Here is a 22,083-nt window from a genome sequence, read left to right on the forward strand (position 1 = left end):
CGAATATAGCCAGTAAGTTACATGTCAGAGTAACATTCGGTAAGAGCTTTTGGTAGGGGTAAAATGTATGATACTATTACGCTCGTGCGTCTGTACAAGCAACCTCTTATGCTTTTTGTTCCCAAGCCTTCTTCGAAGCATATCAGTTACTCACCAATGCAAAAAACTTCAATCGAATCACAGAGCTCGTACGGCATTCGTCCCAGGCGACCTCCTTGCGCACTTCCGGAAGAGTCCTTACAAGCTGTCGATCCTTTTGCATAATCCTTAGCCGCGGATAGGTTCAGCTCTTTAATTTACCAGTTCCTGCACCCGCAGCGACACGTCTCTACGTTATGCCTCAATGTTTTCAGCAGGTTGAAAACTCTTGATCCCGACGAACACACATTTCCACACGTTGAACTACCCACAAGCAAGCGTCCTTTTATTAAACGCGCCGAGATGGGAAAATAAACAAGAGACAATAGGTGCCTCAGCCTCCTGCTCTCTTTCTCGTGTGCTTGCTTTGAGTGACAAAAACCTGGAGCATCCGTAATGTCCGACTGCAAATTCCTTCGGCGGACGCTCAATGGCGACCAAACACTACGCGCAGAAGGTGATGGAAAGAATGGCGGTGCAAACTCTGGCATCTAACCTCGCTTAGCGAGCCACTGGCGTTCCATAATGAGACAAACCAAATAAGAATCTGCTGGCACATAAATCTATTGTACCCCCTCGACTAGCGATGAACCGTTGTGGGGTCATTATACCGTTTGGTCACTGGTTTTCGTAGCAAGCTGATGCTTACTCTTTTGGTGCACAGTCGTTTGCCACGTTTATGTTCCCGACAAAAGCTGTGTCAGAGCCTCTGTCACTGTAGACTGAAATAGACCCTGCCGAGTAATGCTATTTGCACACGGCGCAGCCATCAAATAAATCTGTTTTTTTTGCTAGTGCTGGTTTACTGTTGCTGTCGTTCTATATAACGTCTCACCAAGATTCTTTCCAACCAACGCGCCTCCAGAGTCTCTTTTGTAAGAGACTCTGGAGGAGCGCTTCAGTGTCCGTCATGCGTATACACCATTCGGTGTCGATCGCTCGCCAAAAATTGTTTAGGTATTAATGGAAAAAAGATGAGCCCAGTGGTACACTTCAGCAAACAATTTTTTTAAATTATTATTTTACCTTCGTTCTAATTACCGCCGAATAACCTTTCCTTCATATTTCCAGCTCTTAATGCAATTAGAACCCTCCTACTTCGCGTACGCAAGTTCTGCACAAAGAGAAAACAGGCTAAGTACCAATGGCTCTTAAGCTCAACATGGATTCTTCCAGTCTGAGTGACTGGCCTCCATCCCTAGTTAACACGGAAATACATAACACATATGTAAAAACACTCGCGTTTATTTGTGATGTATTTGCTGCATACAATGTTTGTTTCTGTTACTCGTTCTTCCATCTAATAGCCTTATTTGCTTTGCCATAAAAAAAAGGCCTGCTGTTAGCCTGAGGCTCGAAAAGTCCCGGCATATGAGTCAGATACAACTGTTGCGGCACCGTCCTGAAAAGTATTGATTATGATTCCGGCTACTACTTTGCCGTCCCGTCTGTACGTTGCCCGCCAATGTTTTGGCGGGCAACGTACAGACGGGGTTAATCGTTGCGTATCGATAAGAGGAAGTATGGCGGGAATCAACAGCACCGAGGCAATGACCTGTGAAGTGCTACTGAAGAAGGAAACACTACGGGCTGTGCAAAAAATGGATGACTTAACATCTTACTGAAGCAAGAGTGAGTAGCTGCTTTTGATCTGTCGTGTCATTTTTACCTGATGGCATTGCGCCGCACATGATTTGTTGGCATATTTGTGGAACTAGATGACCTTTGTAAGTAAGTCATCTAAGTGAGTTGCTTCTTCTACCTGGACATGTTTCAACATGTTCAAAGTGTTAGTGATTCAACCAGAGATACGAAATATTAGGAGCGGCCTGTTAATACTTTGCAGGTTAGATAACTAGACGAACTTCGCATAGGTCAAGGATTCCATCGTTTTTGCATGTTAGAAAAGGCTAATTTGCGTTCCATCCATAACCAACGTGGACTTGGTCTGTCAGATGACAAATAAGTACGACTCGTTTACGTGCCTCCATATTCTAACAACCCCAAAAATCACCTCGTGCAGTTACACTTAGAATACTCAACGTACGTTTAAAAAATACACACCCGACTCGTATCGCAGGTCAGCCACATTGCTAGTATGGCTGACCTGCAACACTACAAACATAAAGCTCGAAAGCTTTGATCATTTCCATCTCTCCATTATGGCATATTTCCTATGCAACAACAAAATACAATTGTTGTAATATACTTGTCTATGTAGAAATCAATTTGTACGCCTTGAACCAAGGCCTGATACTTTGTTAGCCAATCTTATATCAAACGCTTACCGTTAGGCAAGATTTTGTTGCCTATTTTTTCATTTTATTCTATTTTTTTAATTGTTTTATCCGTAATTGTCGCTGGCTACATTCGTAGACCTAGCATAATCACAATATCCATTCGATAATAGAGTGATGTTAATTAGCCTTTGACAGTAGAATGAGGTTGAGGCACACCTAAAGAAATTAGCTGGCGCAGGCCTGCTACTAAATTCATTTTTGTGTTTTTTAATTAGAATTAGGTTGGTAATCGAAAGCATAGCCCAGCTTTCACTGGGTATATCAATGGCAAAGCTAATGGGTCAGATTTGAAATTGAATGGATACCGAAGCCGATGAAACTGTGATAGATTTAATCTGAAAATAAGAAAGATGAATAATATAGAATGGAACCTTCGTTGCTAGTGGCAAGGTGAACCAAGACAAGGACAAGCCTACAAGCTACGAAAGCTTGAGAACGAAAAACAGAAATCTTCAGCTTAATAAAGAAGTGTGACAAGTTGAACCTGAAATATCCATTTTCGAAATCCAACTGCACGTAAAATAGCACGTTCAGTCGTACTATCTAGTTACGTACGGTAGTACTCTTGTGTGTTCTAAATCGGTGCCATTGAATTTCCTATTAAAAATTTATTACTATAAACCGTTATTCTGCACGTGTACGTCAAAATCCCTTTTCTAACACATGGACGTGACGTTTACCAAATGCGGAACTTGAATGGTTAACGTTCGTACCAACCCATACTCTTCGTTCCCATCGTTTCTTCTTTTCGATCTTCGTTGGATTTGACACAACAATATGCGGTGTTAGCAACAATTAACAACAATTAAGGTTGGTCATTTCAGTAGGTGTTTCCCATAAATCATTTTACCGTATTCGTAGCTGTCACGAGCAGCGCTACGACAGATGTTTCTATAAACATAAGCGAAATGCTTAGATAACTAGTATTAAATATCGTAAATGAAGCGTTGGTCACATTAAAGCAAAACAGAATTATATTTTACGCAAGTTTGGGTTTAAGTGCGGCCGTTCAGTGGCAACAGGAGGAACCTTCCCCAATTTTGCGTGTAATACGTACATGCCAATTCAACGTACGGATTCGTACCAACTCTAATTAGTTAAGTTCTGCGGATAATTTCCACAAAAATTTCAATGAAGTTGCAACAGTACACTGAATGATATTATAATTATATTAGACACGCAAGTTAGTTGAGACCGAACTTGTGTATCGTTGTGTTTTTTCATTTCTTTCTTGCTTTCCCCGATACCTTGTCTACCGAAAGCTCACGTATGGCTGCAGCAACCTCAGCATGGTGAAAGGACTATTTCTCTTTTGTTAGTCTTGGCCCCGCCTTGTGATGGCCTGAGTTAACTGCTCCCTGTCCGGCTATATATACGGAAGAAGTAGGAATATGCACGTGAGTGCTTTTCACCGCCGCTTCACAGTGAATTGACCATCGTTTCAGTTGGTTATACCGTAGTGCCCTGCACTTCACAGGACTTGAACGCTGGAGGTAGAGGGGAGGAGACCTAAAATTCCTCCATGCCACGATTTTCAAGTGAGACCGGGGGGTTCGCAGCCAACTCGTTTGTTCTCGCGATTTGCCCGAAATTGGAACGTTGGAGAGAATTCAGGATGCCCCATTACACCGCTAAACGAACTTTCATAGAAGCCAGGCATCAAGGCGGCCCTTGTCGCCGTTGATGGTAGCGGAAGCACCGGCCTCCACCGCTTCGGGCCGTTTATTGGTCGATCCAGCTAGCGAGTTGGAAGAGGGTAAATGAGCTCGGACGAAACTTACAGCCATGGGCTTCTGAAGAGTGAGGTCTGCTCAGCCCCCGGTCGGGAAAAGCGGGCAAATGAGGTACGGCACTCACTTAGCTACAAATCGCTTTGGTCGCTCCAATTCAACGGTCGCCTCCGCTACTACCATCACTGCTGCCTTTGGTGGCAAACAGAGACGAGGGGCGTAATAGTCGGCAGAGTATCCAGATGTCTTCATCATTCGTCTTCTTCGTCGTCGTTCCTGTCTATTTGCATTCTGCATCGTCGGCTTATCAATCTGCCTCACCAGTCTCACTAGCGGAACGCTGCGCTTGGTTTGTATGTGCTAAGAACAGGCTTGATTCTTTGATGACGGCTTCAAACCGCACTTTATTCCTAACTCCCCTTGTTGACGCGGTAGGCGATCAAACTCGCGGTCATGAAGGGCTGCCTACGGGTTATTTATTGGTGGTAAAAGCAGAGCAATGTAGACGATCAGAGCGCTAGTTCAGCAGATGAACAACCTCCAAGTGGACTAACTTCAACAAGAACTCAACTAACCTTCCACACCGTCTAATGTCCTCTATAAGTTCGAGTACAAATTGACCCATGGTTGCTGAGTAAAACAAAATTGATGACGCGTCAACATAACTATCTGCTAAGATATGGATAGAGTTGAGATGTTATTGAGATGGATAAAAGTTGAGAGACTGCGCAGAGAGCAAGGCAGAGGAGTAAGCTGTACACAAGTACCAGTTGCAATGAGCAAAGTACGAATCGGTAGCGCAGTCGCGAGAATTCAAGGCACGGCTTGCGAATGGAAGGGATGACTGAAGGTTCACTGTCAAACGATAGGGTAAATGAGGCCTTGCCGCTACGATGTCAAAAGAAGCGATTTTAGATTACGGAGTTTTTGTAATACTGCCAAGTTAGGGAGCCCTAAAAAGTTGAAAGGGGTTAATAATAATAAATAGTAGATGACAAAACAAACAATAAACGGGAAATCTACGTGTAATTCCATAGTGTCCATGTTACTGCTGCTGTTACATGGTTTCTTTTACTTGAGTTATTGTTGCTATTCCCTTGTTGAAATTTTGTTGTGCATGCGTCAAGTCGCCACTTGCTCGGTCATACCACATATAATAGAATGCCACTTTCAGTCCTCTGTAGTGGGAGGTCTTCTGACGCTCTTTAATATTTTTCGATGTGAGTAACCAAGCTTAACACGGTCCCTCTCAGTTGCTGATCTACACGCGTGAGCATCTAGGGTCGAAATAGGGTGGAAGCTGCTGCAGCGGTTGCCGTAACTTGATAAACATATTTAGGCTACCGGGTAGGCGAGGTTGTTCCTGTCACCTAGGCTCAAAGCATGACTGTAAACAGAGCAGAGCGAAAAGGGCGAAAGCTGGCAACAAAAAAACACAAGCTGGAGAGCCATAGCACGAACATAATGGCAGCGTAAACTGCCGAAGGAACGAGTTTAGAAGGTAATGTGCACAGGAACTACGCTGCACTCCCTCCTCCGTTCTTAATCCCGTTAATCTTTAAGCTATTTATATGCTTGCTACAACCAACTGCTGCCGCCACCCGTACTAACGTTTCTGCTCCTCCGTTATGCTCACTGTTTTTCTCGACCCCTGAACCTCACAAAGGGCCGAACTAAACTCTCATTGAAGTGTCCCCTGCCCCGTATATTCCGCGTTTTACTTCCAACTTCTATATGCGCATCTAACGGGACGTACCACAGTCACTCACCTTACCACCCTCTAGAAATGCTATTAAGTTTAAATTAGAACTCAAGCTATGCCCCTTCAGGGCGCACTGGCCACAGCACTCTAATTACAACACCAATATTCGAAGAGGAGCGATTGAGGAGGGGGAATTAAGGCAGATGTGACCAGGCCAAGGAGATCCGGCACAAATGCCGTTGGAAACTTTCGAATACGAAAAAAATAACAGTTGCACCGAAAGTGTATCGGCAAGAAAACAGAAGCGAAACCGATTGGCTCAATTACCTAATCTGGAGAATGCCAAACACAACGAGTAATTTATTTACTTAAGAGTTCAATGTTTATCCGCTAAAATAGTTTCGAATTAGAACTCATGGCAATATGTAAAATGTGTACGTACAGCAATTAAAGGAGTATTCGTTCGAATCGGTAGTGGTCCACAAATATATTTCTTCAGATTCAACATATCGGCTAGATGTTGCGCGAGAATCATTAAGTCAGTCTCCTCCGTATGACCATCGGCGTCTTTTAACTGTATGTGTACAGAGAGGCCATATCAACAGTACTGCAAAAACGCGGCCCCAGGGGTCAACGTAACCATGTGCTCTTTCTTCGTCCGGTAACCTGAAAGCCTTTGCGAGAGTTCTGACTGTTTATAACTGCGCTTTCTAGGCAACACTGGCCAGGCCTTCAATGGATCGCATTAGCACGAAGACACTGCACGCTGTTCTGATGCATTATTCCTAATTAAACCATGGCATTGCATGTCTGTTGGTCTGTCCGTGGGATCACGCCCGACCACGTGGTGACCTGTTTTTCCGTCCTAATCTCTTCGAACAATTGTTGATCGACACATACTGATTTCCCGTGTGTGCCGCGACAACTAGCATGCCCTCGCTTTGACTGGGCTTCCGCTAAAGACATGGCGAGGGTATGCCGCAAATCAAGAACCCCTTAGAAACTCACGGTCAACTGTGGGTATTCACAGACTCAGAAGAAGCACAGACGGAAAATGTTCGCTTTTGAAAAGGCATGATATTGGCAAGCAGCATAGGAAAGAACAGTAAAAACAACATGGCGCGCCACATTGTCACCTAACATTTACGGCCAAATCGAATAAATTTACAAATTGAACGTGCAAAGCTGTCTTGATGATATCAGTAAAGCTTCAATTAAAAGTGAGCTTGAAGGTTAGACAGCGGATATTCTCGATTGCCTACCTGTCTGATGGCGCATAGGATTTTAACATTGCGGCCCATGCGTATTCCATGAGCTATGAATACACCAGGTTAAGCAAATGGCGACTACTATTGACGCACTGGACAAATGCCGTAGCTGTTACTTAGTAAGTATTTGATAGCGAAATAGCTGATACATGTGAGTCTGTCGACATGGCGTCAACGAAGAGTATTCTTTGCTTTCTAGCAGCCACGACGTTATAATGCAATGCATACACATAGGAACTTCAGCCGCCGGTCAAGGTCCCAGTCACCGTACAATACTCTAACTTTAACTATTGCGACAGAGCTAAACATAAATCTCTCTCGTACAATATGGCTTTGACATACTAGATAAACGTCTAAATAATAGATAAACAACAATTGAGACTAGAACGATAGCAAATTTCAAGTTGGCGTTTAACTTAGTTCTGTTTTTCTAGAGACGCTGTTGACTATTGCACTTAAAAGTTAAGCCCTCAAATAACTTGAAATAATTGGGGTGAGTACGATTAGCCAACAATAATATTCTATTGTTTTTCGGTTCCAAGTGTGAGTTTAGTGAAGGAAAAAGCTATGCTACTTTAGTAAGAAGATTTTACTGTATAGCTAATGAAAAGTCCCTATCCACAGGTAATAAAATTGGTTGCTGAATGAGTTCTTCCATGACGGCAGGAAAAACAGCGTAATCAAATTTAACCGAATCCAGTTTAAAAACGCGAAAACTCGCCAAGCAAGAAGATTTCGGGTTATCGCGAACATTCGTTGTAACACTGCCAGTTGCTGACCCATTGCAGTTACATATATAGTTAATTAATGTCCGCCATATTTTTAGAAAGTTCCTTCCATTGCCACTGTTCACTCGTCAAAGCAGGAGGCACTGTTCATAGAAAGAAGGCACGCAAAAAAGGCACGCTCATCGGAACCCATCGAAGCTTCTTGTCGCTGTCAGGTCCCTTGATTCTACAGATTCTTGTGGACAACAGGCCCCGACCGCCAGCAGCGCCAGATCCTTTCCAATCTTTTTTGTTTGCTTGTCGAATCCCGATGCCCCCGGGCGTTCACCGTGGCCTACTCGAGCTTATGTTACTGCCAGCCTGTTTAGTTGGCTGAGTTTCCCACTCACTGCGCTGACAGTTTCCAACCAAAGCCATGCTATTGCCCAGCCGATAGCGGAAGACCTTGCAGCAGAACATAGGACAGCACGATAGGTGCTGCGTACCACACGAACATACACTCACAAGAATCGTACGTAGTGTGATAGGAGCTCTAGAAAGTGCTTCCTGCAGGGAGTACGTACCGAGTGAAAGCATTCCAGAAGTTACTCGGTGCTGCCACTAACGTCGGCTAGCCAAGAGACTTCCCCAAACGACCGAGCAATCACGTAAAAGACAGTGTTCGAATATACAACCTAGCTGTAAAACAGAAGACCCCTAAGGCGGAATGGGGAATAGGCTGCTACAGCTGCTTCTGTTTGTCTTTATCATTAATGCTGAGGCAGCTCAGAGCGTTTCAGGTCTCGAAGGTTTGGATGGCGTCAGCCAATCACCCACCCGGCTTTTCACCGGCCGGAACCACGGCCTTTGCTACCCTAACCGGTGCTGGGTAAAGTAAAACGTAAAGCCTAAAAATATGTAGGATACGACTGTTGTGCAAATAATAAGTTTATAGTGGAGATAATGATGATGTAATAACGTGAAAGGGTTTGTCTATCAGGGCGAACAGGATAGGGGGTAAATAGAAGAACAGAGAGAGGGAGAGAAAACGGGATGCAGTCTTCCAGTGCGCTGACTGCCGCCCAGCCTACCGCATCTGGCACCCTGGTAGAGAAGATATGCCATAGCAGAGACTATAAACATGAACGATGTTTTTCCTACTCTGATCCTTTGCTTTTCATCGAGGTTTGGACTTGCGCTTCGAAAGCACAGGCATTGGCATCGCTTGACTGCCACCGGTATTGCTGCTGGGATTCCCCTTTGAGTACCACTAACTCTGAGGAAACACAAAGAAAACACGCCGCTGCATACAAAAGATATACAGGGTACATGAGAATAGTAATAAAAATTCATGTATCAGCGAGCGCACGAGGCTCGTACCTGCCAATCAACTAACACCGAATTGCGGATTCGATCTTTATCTCCTCTAGATCGAAATGAATCGCCGCTACGTATAATATGACTAACTATCAGCAGCAAATGGCGATGCGTTCAGTTCCTATCTAGCTGGAGCAAAAAGCGTGATAGTCTTGTTTAACATGTGGAGTACATATATATAGGCAATCGTATGCTTTAACCTTGTTATTGGATTACGATAAAACACCAAAGGTAGTAGGTAGTGCGTCTCTGTAGAAGCAGCGTTGTATGGAACGAGTAGCTGAGTCTTAGCCGAAGCTAACCCTGTATCAGCGTTCAGTCGTTCGCCATCGTCACTACCAAATTGTGAACTACAGCAATTTCCAAAGGCGCTTGTGATGAAGGGTTTCAGATCAAGCTACCACCGCCCATTCTAAGTTTTGGGCAAGAACCCTAATTTGAGAAATTTGCTCATCAAATTTACCTAGATTTAATTACCGCGACGCGTAAAAAACAAGATACAAAGCTGAATAAATCTCGAGAACTAACAAGTCGAATAACTACTTAGCTGTTCTTAGCAATTACCCAGTTTTGGGATTCCTAGAACTCCCAGCTTTGGCCATCACGTCTATGAATTATGCTTAACGTTAATTATTTTAATGATTTTCCGTGGGCTCGTCTTTGTGCTGCAGAAAAATCGTGTGCTGTTTAATTAACTGCTACGAAGCGGATTTATTATATTGTGATCGTATTTATTGTGTTATGTTGATGATATCAACGTTGTATTCTTCAACGCTTTTGAGAAATTGCTCAACACATATTTCACTTCAAAACGAATTTACTTTTTCTGCCATGTCTACGTGGCTTGATTAGTTCTCATCATCTATATATTGTACTACGGTGGTTTTTACCCAGGAGATATGCCAATATTTCCCACTTCTCCCTTGTAATCTAATATAGATCAGTAACATGAAAAAAGGAGGCTGAATCTTTCCCCGGCACGGTACGTACGATGTAATAAAAACTGGCTGGGCCTGGATGGGCGGTGCGCTGTTAGAGTAACCATCAAGCCGTGCACATCATTGGTTCGAATTTCAGCGACGGGAAATGGCTGGTGAAGCGTGGCACTGCCACGCCATTTTATAAATAAGACAAAATCCAGCTAAGGCTCGCTCGATGTAATGCCTATCCCTAATAGAAGATAAATACGTTTTAAATTTACGCAGTGGCACGGAAGAGCTTTTAGAATATATATTTTTTGTTGTTAGTGTTCCCATTTGCCAATACGGTACGATAGTAAAACAATTTCATTTACTGAGTCAACGTGTATTTTGTTGCTCTAGGAGAGCTTTCAAACGAAGTGCTACAAATTGGTTCCTTAACAGAGAACGCGTAACGCACGAAGAATGCAATCGTACTGGCAGTGTTTACTGCAACAACACGGCCTAGGTCTAAAAACGCAAGCTGTTACTTCAGGTCTGCTTTGTCGTTAGGTTCATTGAACTATTTACCCAGTTAGTTATGGCTGCTATTCCCTGATACCTAGAAAAGGCGACGCGAGATCGCCGTGCAAGTAAGGTCTATCGCGCTTGCCCATAAGCATAGCGCAACTGACAAGGATATCTAAGAGATCAAACGTTGCTATTTAAATGATTTATCGATTCATCGAGCTCTAGTTGGCTGAGCGGTCAGATATAGAGCGCCGTCCCTCGACTGGCTCTGAATAATTTAAGACAAAGGGACGATCGGGACGCGTTTTATTCAAAATCAGTTTTTACAAAGGTCAAAATCAATGCTTTATAAGAACCATATAGCTACCCAATTGTCAATTACCAACCTTTAAAACGGATGTCTATACAAGGCTTTTGTATCTTTTCAGTATTATCCGTTTGCCACGAGATGCGAACATATCGGATTTGGACAAGCCTCGAATCCGTATTCGAATCAGGACATTATCGGTATGCCTCATGCTATTTCGAGGTTTGTCTCTAGCAAACCCTATTTCGGCCTGTCGTTCATTAACTATAAATTGAATTAAAACGTTTATGCATGTTATGTTTGCTCATGCGTACCAGGTAACAATTCATTTTCATTCGTTTCTAAAGAGTGCGGTAACAAATCATTGATTTTCATAATCAATGCTGGCCACCTACTTCAGGTCGCTTCAAATGGCGGACATTTGTAGCTGTAAAACGTATCGAGAGTGACGTCTAATATTGCGGTTCTTGTTGTTGGTCTACCAAAATCATTTATATATCTTCATATCGGTGAATCAACAATATACATAGCCAATAGGATCTTCAACACAACAATATCTGCCGTATCCTATTTTCTTCGGCGTCAATATTGTTTGTAGGGCGTTTGCTGAGGTAAGATGACTGTCACAAAACAGAAAATAGTGCAAAGAAGGAATGGCTGTTTCTAATCAAGGTGAGAGAATCGATTCAACGAGATCTTCGTGGACACGAATCGGCTTAATATAGAAATCGTACATGTTAATCAATATGCATCAACGATCGATCTATGCTGTAGGCAATCGTTTTGGACAAACGCAAAAAGCGCACCCTTTTTGGCGTGGCCTTCGAGGCCCACTTTCTGAACACTGCACTGAACACGAGCTGACCATCTTTGTATTTATGTACATGAATTATTGTCAACCCCTATCTAGTTAATAGTTCATACAAGTCCAATATGTTCTAGGTCGCCTATGAGCTATGAATGATCGATACGTTTTTGTTATCAAAGCTACATGTAGACATGGCATGCTAAGACTGAAGTTAGTTAGTCTCAAGAAACATCTCCTAGTAAATATATAAACTTCGGTCGGCTTTATTTGTTTTGTTTAATTGGTTTAAACAAGCTTGGTAGTATTGTGATTAAGCAATAGCAAATTTTCCGAACGGATTCACTTACATAGATTAACCGTATATTTTTATTAAATCCTCCATCAACATATATTTTATTTTACCAAAAAGCTATCGCAGGAGACACTGTCACCTGGTAGTTTGTGCCTACACTGACGACCCGGTTTTATACCGGCATAAAGACACCATGTCTTTTTAGAAAAGGCTTAAGGAAGCTCTGCTAAATATACCAGCATGCTCGTTTTTGTGAGTAGGTATGTACTAGACTATACTTGACAATTGTAACTTGACAATTGGCGTTTACTTTCCTTTTGGCTATCACTTTTGCGCATACTCATCTGTCCTAACCACTGCCGTCGACGCCATTCAGTTATTACCCTCTCAATATGATCATGCGGTAATTAGTATTAATGGGTCTAACTAATAGGTGGGCGCGAAATGCGGCTAGTAAATGAACGTAGGCGCGATGTCAATGCGGAGCCATTTCGTAGGATAGGCGGGTCGGCTCATCAGACTTCGAAGCCAATTGTGTATCATTAATTGCAGTTCTTCATCCATTCGTTGGGTCACAAAATCGATTGATCGTCGAAGAACAAATGGAACACAACAGCTGTTGGATCTGCAACCTGCGCAACTATTTCCGTTCATCCATCCTGACCTACTACTTGTTACTCTCCTTCCCCGCGCTCTCAGCGTTGCTCCTTTCTTCTGACAATTTCGTTCCTTACTTGGTCCATCGAAGAGTTTATCGACCACCAAAGCAAGTCTAGTTGAAAGCTGCCTCTGAGGTTGCAGCAGCGGCCAGACGAGTTTATGGTACCATTTTTAGAACGCAACCAGTCGTTAGAGCCGGTATTCCCTTCAATTTCGGTTGGGTCCGTGCTTACCGAGTCATCAAAGATGAACGTGTCGTTTAAGTAGTAACTGTTGTAGCCTGCTTTTGTTACTTGATACGCCTGTGCTAGAGAAACCCCATCAACTATTGTTCATCTTTTTTTTTGCATGAAACTGCATATCTTCCATTTTTGCTAGCAATCAGGCGAGCCGCGTGCTTCTTGGGGGTGATTTCGCTAGAAAGTAGACGAGCGCCGCGAAAATCTAATATAAAACGAAATGATACATTAACTTAATGATGACAGAGACTCCAGTATTAAATGGCGCTCCAGTAGCACGTAGACTGATATCGGGGTGGAGGCGACGTGGAGTATAGATGCACGGGAATCGGATTGAACGCGCGGTGATTAGGTACAGACAAGTGTGGACGGTTCACGTAAAAAACAGCGTCCAGTTTATGCCGGGTGCTCCGTGACAAATGAATTAGGTTCGTCCAGTGTAGCTCGATCCCAAAACAGATGTCATTCGGATTGTGCTTGTTGAATACCGCCGGATGGTAAGATGTCGCTTAGCACAAAGCCGCTAAATGGTCTGGCGTAAACCTAGTTCGATCATTACGTATTTCAAATCCGACGTTAAATAAATCAGCACGAAGGAAATGATTAGTTAGTTAATTTTTTTCCCGCGTCCGGTCAATCCTCTTTCGTCTGAAGTAAGATTACATATCTTAAGTACCTCTTATTTATAACGAACAATTTTTACACGCTAGATATTCATTTATACTTGCTCCCGGTATCGTTCGCCCACTGCTACGATTATGATAGACTAACAAGGCAAGATACATTTATGTTGTAGTATTATCCTTTCACTTCTACGCAGTCAATTAGATAAGCCACACAGGTCTTAAACTTACTGTTTGGTCAAAAGCACACGATTTTCTGGGGAATTAGAAGACGTGGACTGTAACTCCCATACACAATGCTACTATCAGCAACGCGCGTGCCCTCCGTTGCAATATTACAAGCTATATAAATTTGCAGATGAATTTTGAACTTTCGAATAATTGAGTCTGTTCTCATGTCCATCGATCCGATCCGTCCTCAATTGTATTCCGTACCTCACTGCAGGGTGCCGATGTGGCTTCTATTAAATAGACATCAACCCAGCATTATCGAACGCCCTAGCCACCGTCCCAGTTTCCACCAATCCCTGCTACACTTATAGAATTCAATAAATAAAGGGGGTTATAGTCGATTTTTCTCAAAAAAGATTGGTTATCACATTTCTCAGTCAGAAAAATTCTGTGTACGTCCGGGCTGACTGTTGTGTTCCGTACCTCCAATTGCTCCTTGATCCCGTGGTGTCCCGCTGTTTTACATCGTTCCATTGCATAGCTGAAGTCGTTTTTCCCTTCTGGTGGTTGTGACCTTCCCTTCGTACGCATCTTTACGATTCAGAAGAGAAACAATGTCTCCGATTTGCTGCCTAGCGGGGCTTAAGGAAAATGTAGGAAGATGTACTATATGAGCTTTATAGGTTTGTGCCTCCTCCGATGTTATGAACATTGAACAAATCGCTTTGAATGAAGAGGCTTATAAACATGATTCTGCACGTATGTGAAAAGGAAGAAGTGGGAGGAAATCACCCAGCTCACAAATAGACCCGTATTTCATGTACGGGGAGAAATTGCATTTCATTGTAGGGCACCGAGTTCAGACGATCCAAATAGAAGCGGTATAAATTTTACAGAAGACAAGGGTTTTGCAATTACTGTCGCGCTCGGAATTAAGCAAATTTGAACTCTGATGGGACGGAACAAAATTGTACGATCTGGCCTAACAAGTACCATTAGAAGGAACATGAATCAACCCTGCTTATCATATTTTCAACTCAAACTTTAGAGAACCGAGTATACAAATTCAGTTTCTGGCTAGTCATGATTCTCATAACAACTGGCAGAAGACGCGAAGATTGACCCTGAACAGAACTCTAGCGTAGCTTGTATATGAAAAAATAAGAAAACGTAAATCTTAGTTTTGATATCTGTAAGAACAGAGTCACTGCAAATCTGAATGAAAAAAGGGACGTCCATAACACTAACGTACCCCAAATCCGCCTTCTTCAGAGGGGCTGTTCCCTATCTTCGTTGTTCCTTCTGGGCTTACCTTGAAAGTTGCCAAATAATCTGTACGAGTATTATGAGCAACTATCTAAATAGCAAACAGTCGTATAGCAGAGTACCCAACTATCTACGGATACTTTTTGAAAGCGAATTTTTCCAAAAAAAATGGTCATGAAATGCTTATATCATTACTATTTTTTTTTTCTCACTTGTCAACTCACTGATCTGCTATCGCTGTAGTAGATTAAAATAGGATAACAAATTTAGCAGAGAACAATAGATTTCTAAGGCCAAATACTCAAGATCGTATAAAAAATCACATGTTTATACAACTAATTAACATTTTTTAAAACAGCGATACCAAAAAAATCGCTGGTTATGACAACTAAGCGGCATTCCGGTGTGGGACATACTAAGAGGTTAAAACTACGACAGAAAAATGTAAAGCTTCAGGTTGGCATCGTACAGGAGAAGCGCCACTTTGTTTTTGCTGGTTACGGTGCATTTAGGCCTCTCTGACAGTCCCGACAATGTGTGATTCACTCAACGATTGTTTTCAACGGAGCTTAGTAAGTACGTTGGCTGATTTTGAAGGTCGAAACTTTTATGTGACCGCCGCGTTCCTATAACGAAACGTTTTCCGGTTACTTCTATTTCCAGTGAGCGCATCGATCCACTCAGAATTTTGATACTTGCCCCGTATATCAGCGAGCCTTATGTGGCCATATAGCTAAGTCTGTGCTTGACACACGAACGAGAAGGACTAAGCATGAAAATAAAAGTCAACCTAGTCTGTTGTTCAAGTACCGGTAAGTCTGCTAACGACATTAGGGCAGCATAAGTATGTAATAAAACAATTTGATATTTGAACTAACATATATTGTTGGTAGCTAAACATACCTCTACGTGTCTTGCATTAGTAGTTATACTACTAATCAAATGTTCATTGAAGGACAGATCTAACGATGTTAAATGCCGAACATATAAATGTATCCATAAAATATGCCAGTGAGCGGGAAACATCTCTGACCATTCGTTACGCCTAGAAAATTTCTAGCTATCTCTTGTTGACTCCGCGCTTATCCATAGCTAATTGTACCACGGGAATTCTGTGGTACTTTTTTTGATGGATGAGGCATACAATCACTGATTTCTAGAGTCGCTGGACGACAATTGGTGCTGGTAACCATTTAGGGTGCTACTGCCTATGCTAGGCTAGATATTCGGCATGCATGTTGACACGATGTAAGTTAGACGGTTGTAACAGCTATATTGACAGACGATATCTATTTTTTTCGAAGCCTTCTTCGAAATTATCTTGCTTGACATTTGGGTTTAGGTACTCAGAATTTGGTACTGGTTGCATATATTAGACATACATAGTGATGTGCTATCAAGCTTACGGTGTTTACTCGTGCCTTGCAATTAAATGAGCACGGCTCCATTGCTTTGCATTGCACCACCTTGGTCTTCTGTATAAGTAGCTAGATTTCATAGTCATATTTCTTTGTGTTATTTCAGATAATTAATCGCAGTTCCCCGCGGGAAATACCTAGCTAGAAACTTTAGCTAGAGCATTTATCCACCTGCGATACTTGCGCACTGCTAAGGCCACAGTGTCAAACTGCATCAGCCGGCAAACGCTTACATCTGGCATTGTGAAAATGCTTCGCATCTCATTATCACTTACTATCACCCTCTCGCGTCCTAACTCGTTTGAACATGCACGCATTGGACTTCGGACGCAGAGACAGGCTGCGCGGCATCAAGGGCCAACATATACATTAGGTTATTCTTGTATCCGTCACGTAGTACTCTAAATTCACCCACACGTTCGGAGAAGTTTTGCGTATCCATAATAGAGGGATCGACTTCGGCAATGGCGGAAACCGCCAACAATCGTTCTGCAGTACAGCTGGTGAAATATTAACTTTAGCACCCTTAGATAAGATACTTGCTAGCTAGGATCAAACGCGAGAAAGAAATTGCAAGAACAAACGTACGAAGCGTCTTATCAAAAGAGTGTGTCGCTGTTTCGTTTACGGTCGTTGTTACACATAGATGGGGTACGAATAAACAATGACGTAAACTTATATAGACACCCGGATATTTCGGCTAGTGGCACACAGGGAGCTGGCTTTTTGAAACTGGTTACGAAGTTTTCCTCTGACAAATACCCCTTTGTGCAGGTTATAGTGCACCGTGTAACAAAAAAAAAAAAACACAGGAGGAGAAAACGTTACGTAGTGCTATTTCAAATCGCAAAGTAACTGTGAGACGACGTATCATACTGTTGCTATCCATTTTGTCAGACATATAAACGTACGTAGAAAAGACTTTTTCATATTTTGTATTTCTCGGCACAACGAATCCCTAAAGATAACAAGCCGTCAAGATCACTCAAGGTTTAACCAACTGTTCTGATAACATTGCTTGTAGAGGATACGAATGCAGGGGGTAGACGGCACGATAAACAAATTAACTAATAAACAATTTTCGTTATTATCGTTAACCTGGTGAGCACCTGAAGGGTGAACTAAAGAGGCGTAGTTTTTCGTGGCCGCTACAAGTACCGACAAAGAAAGAGCGAATTCTGTGTGTGTGTATGGTTGATGCCTATAATCGTGACAACAAACTATACGGATCTAAATCTTTATTTCTGTCCTTTTGCTACCTTGGAATTAATCATCAGCGCTTCATATATGGCTCAAGACGTCCTTTTTTCTAATTTGACAATTAGAAAATGTATCGTCACTTCCAATCCAATCGGTTTCTGGTTCTCTGTTATATGTTATGCTATAATTGAAAGAAAAAAAAAGTGTCTAACGCACAGTAGAAAATCACTTTCTGCTAATCGAAAACGCTTGACATACTTCATTTTCCATGATCGAGGCGCAGTGGCCTACTAAACTTAGAGTTGATCTAAGTCTAAATTTAAAACGGACCTAGGCATGTCCTACGTTACGCTAAGTGGGGCCCGACGGCAATACCAGACGTTTACTCAAAACTCACTATAATTTCGTTTGAAGTTTAGCCACTATAATATCTGTTCCCACGATGCTGCGAAGGCAGTCTGTTTGCCTTGTTTCTCTTAAACATAGGACAGTGTGAATATTGAAGCCTAAACCTGGTGTCGCCTTCGAAGTCAGCCGCAGTCGCCTGTCCCGGACGCAAAACTCGAACCGTCTACTGAATCTCATAATCTCTACTTGATATTTGCTCTGCAATTAACGAGCAAACGCCACAATATCTACTTGTGGTCGAAATTTTGTTGTTATAAGACGACATGTCTCTATGTGGTCGCCAATTTAAGCTGTACTGTTTGTCTATGTACACGGTCGCAATATGCATTGATGAACCATCGCGAGGAAGCCAATAGGGAAAATATAGCCAAACGATATATGGTGGCTACTGATAAAAGCCGTTATTATATGCAACGTGGAACTATATTTCGTCGGCGGCGGCGTAGGTGGCGGCGTAGTCGACTTTGGCCCTTGCTGACAGCAATGACACGAATAGGATATTGGATTAGCGTTCGACCTGTTACATCCAGCGTATGCTCGTAGAAGTAAGATGCGGCGTGCTTTTGAGGGTTAGTATATGGGGTAATGAAACGTCTGATGCTTTTATAACTCATGGCGCTACGGAGAGACTTTAACTAGTTGCCGTTTTATCGTTCGGCGCATTTGAATGGATCTCTCGTTTCTCTATAAACAGGCGCTTTCGCCAACGTTGTCCAAAGTTACTGAGCTCCTCAGTCTATTATGATTATTGATTCGGTTTGCCTCGAGCAACGACCTGCCCTACCTAGATAGGTATCGGTGTAGTTTGTATAAACGAAGCACCCTGTACGTTAGCTCTACGATACATATTATAGTGACACGATCGAACGCTGCTTTACAGGGCTTTGCACTATTGTTCACGGGAACGACGCTTATTATGTTTTACATATAAGAATATAAAAGCAGAACGAAAGGGGCGCAGAGGCTTTACAGATGGTATTGGGTTGTCGATTAAAGAAAACGTCGCTGTAAAAATAACCAGTAACTCAGAGTTAACGGCTGACTACTAAGTATGGTAATTTAAGCTTCTTGAGAACAATTCACAGCTGTCAAGAGCAGCATACCGCAAAAAAAAAGTTATCCTCAACAGTACATATGTGCATTACGGAATTATCTATTTCGTTTTAGAGATTACTTGGAAGCACAGTTTCGGGCGCTTTCTAGCGCCATCTATTAAACTACTATTGTACACCACTCTATATTATTATTATTATCCCACAAAATATCTTAACACACAAAAGACGATATACGAAAAATTAACTGAAATAGTAGATGGCAACAATTGACGTAGTTTCATCAATCTACGGAAAGTGTGCCGCTCTTCTCGCTTGTTTTTTGTATTGGGATTATGGAAGGCCATTTGGATTTGTCTAAAACGAACCCGTGAAAAGGGTTCATTTGAAAGGGAAAGACGCTAGAGCGCATTCAAACATCTTCAGAATGGATGCAACCGCCTCTGGAAATTGGCAAAACTATCGATTAATCATCTACTAGAACTGGGATTGCCGTTCTATGAACAAAAGATTAATTAGTAAGTTTTATAGCTATAAGATCTGTCAGAGGCAGGCTGATAGTGGTGTAAATTGGAGCGATGAAGAAAGATATATCCCATATCGTCAATATATTTACTCCGTTTATATGTTTAGCTAGCCCAAAGTATATAAATAGATACAGACTAGAGTGTGAATAGATACATCGTAATGGAGCTAAAGGTTTGCCTGTTGTGCCCAGTGCGTGCAAATATTTGATGGCTTTTGGCGAACTAAATGCAGACGTACGTCATATACCAGATTGATTGAGAACATGATTTTTCTGTTTGGAGTACGGCCTCCGGCGGTGTTCCGTACACGGCCTGAACAAGTACACTTCTCATGAGATACGGTTGGTAATACTGAACCTTATGATATAATCTCACCAATCGACTAGCCTACATCGTCTCTCTGTCATAAAGGCGAACGGATTCTAAATAATAGTTCCAAACCCATACATTTGTTTTGCCAACAGATGTTAGCTGCTATCCCGTGTTGAGTTTCGATAAACCCATATTGGCGAATAGAAGTCAAGGAAATTAGTTCTAAACACGCAGATTTAACATTATCATTACTACATACTCATAGTTTATATACGCCATAAACTAAAAAGACATATCTTCCATCGCTAAAACATAACGTGGAAAAAAAATTCAGATGCATCAATATCACATATTTTAGTAAACTCTCCCGGATCGGCGGAAACAGTGTTGGGTCTTATTGACAAGTCAGGTCAGTCTACTCACTGCTATATATATATTGGCCATTAGTACTATACTCAAAAATTTTTGCTGATTAATGTAAAAAATGATATTAAAAACAGCCCAGTAACTGTGCTATGATAATTGAGCCGGTGTCGTTCGTAAGACTTCACACAGTCCGTTTTTTAATGAGGAACCACAACTGTATAAAAAAATTTTCGACAGTTTGCCGATTTTGTGTACTAAATACGCTGGGAAAAAGACAGCCAACTGGGGGGAACGGATAACACGTCTATAGAAGATCAACCCCTGGGCAGAATTTTGCATCTGCTAGGGCAAAATCATAAATCAACGAGACTGGTGCGACCACGATCACGACCGTATTATAATCCTAGCGAGGCACAATGGTAGCAATAATTTGCATTCGTGGATTACGTGAATAGATTCATTTTTCTGCATAAAGCAATGAATAGGACTCGGCTTTTTTGTGTTATTCTAATGGCTAACCATCATCGTACTTCCATTACATGGAACAAGTTCTGGACTAGCGTTCAACTGATTCCACGTCAGACAGTCACCCGCACACTTCGTATCGAACCTCAACTAAAAACTTCAGGAAAGAAATCATGTGGATACGCCAATACACATCTGCTTGGTGGGGCACCGGTGTTCATTGCAGTAAACTGACCGCAAGCATCCACAAAGAATTCGTTTGGATGTAATCTTTGTTCCCTTCAAATGCTTGCCTGAATGACCTGCGGGTTTAAATCTTTCCGATACCTTTTTTACTGCGTCAACCAGATTCGGATATCTAGTCTGTGATGTGTGTCCAATGGGTTTCAATCCAATGGGTTTGTCTTACAAAAGTCACATGGCCAATTTCTCAACATCATTAGCCTGTGTAGGTTCTACAAAACTGAAGCTTCACGAGGTTGATCTGCTGTCCCATAAACTTGCACTAAAGGAACAGCTAGGAAAAGTTCACTAGTATAGCTCAGATAGTATGATTGTACGATTAAATTTAGTGGCCTTTGAGTCGTGAAGATGGACGAGTCTTGCATTCATACCTCGATAATTCATGCTTGTTCTTAACTCTCATAAACCCTACGATGGTGAATGTTTGACAATGAATGTCTAGCTCAGCTCTAAAGCTGAGCTGATTATTACTAAGTTTATAATTAAGTATATGAGAAAAAAAACCCTTGACGGCCCTTATAACGAAATAAAATAGAACCCCATTGTGGAAAGGTTGATGGGCTGTACCATCATGATATACATACGATTCACTGCAAAGATAACGAAGCGAAGTTAAAAGGCTACTGCTAATTAAGCAAAAAGCCGCGGTCCTGAAAAATACTTAGTCTTCTAAATAACAATTGCTCTCGCCTCATAATTTTCCGCAACGCTGTATGCAGAAACACATCTGGAAAAACTGTAACTGCTGCAAATTGTTGAAGATAGGTCTCGATAATTCAGCGAGCGTTTCCTCGTGACATGCGCTTTCATATTTTTCTTTATAGACACAAAAAACTAATACGATGGCAGCGTGAAGAAGATGCAAACTTCGAAAAATTTCGAGTAAAGGAAAGCGTATATTTCATCAACGATACTAAATCTTTCTTTTATGAAATCTTTCTTTTATAATGAATGAATGAATGAATGATTTCCGATGTAGTCTATGCACGGTGCCAGCGATTTTAGAATGACTTTTTATGAACGCATATATATGCCTTCATGTTACGTACTGTCGCGTAACAGTTACGAGCATCC

The 22,083-nt window shown here is 42.0% G+C and overlaps 2 long non-coding RNA genes across 3 annotated transcripts; one reads left to right on the top strand and one right to left on the bottom strand.

Annotated features, from left to right (window-relative positions):
• The first annotated feature begins 10,417 nt into the window (after positions 1-10,417).
• LOC111249360 (uncharacterized) lies at positions 10,418-21,779 on the top strand. Its single transcript, XR_015326833.1, has 4 exons — positions 10,418-10,677; positions 11,081-11,159; positions 15,682-15,830; positions 16,543-21,779. It is a non-coding gene; the product is annotated as an uncharacterized LOC111249360 (long non-coding RNA).
• LOC111249359 (uncharacterized) lies at positions 12,853-15,137 on the bottom strand. 2 transcript variants are annotated; one of them, XR_015326445.1, is made up of 4 exons: positions 15,005-15,137; positions 14,236-14,384; positions 13,813-14,111; positions 12,853-13,501 (listed from the first exon to the last, which is right to left on the bottom strand). It is a non-coding gene; the product is annotated as an uncharacterized LOC111249359 (long non-coding RNA). The 2 variants fall into 2 exon arrangements; XR_002672881.2 differs by having other exon boundaries at positions 14,236-14,393; positions 15,005-15,076.
• Positions 21,780-22,083: the final 304 nt, after the last annotated feature.

The sequence above is a fragment of the Varroa destructor genome, unplaced genomic scaffold (genome assembly GCF_002443255.2).
Source record: "Varroa destructor unplaced genomic scaffold, Vdes_3.0 BEIS01000004.1, whole genome shotgun sequence".
Classification (NCBI taxonomy): Eukaryota; Metazoa; Arthropoda; class Arachnida; order Mesostigmata; family Varroidae; genus Varroa; species Varroa destructor.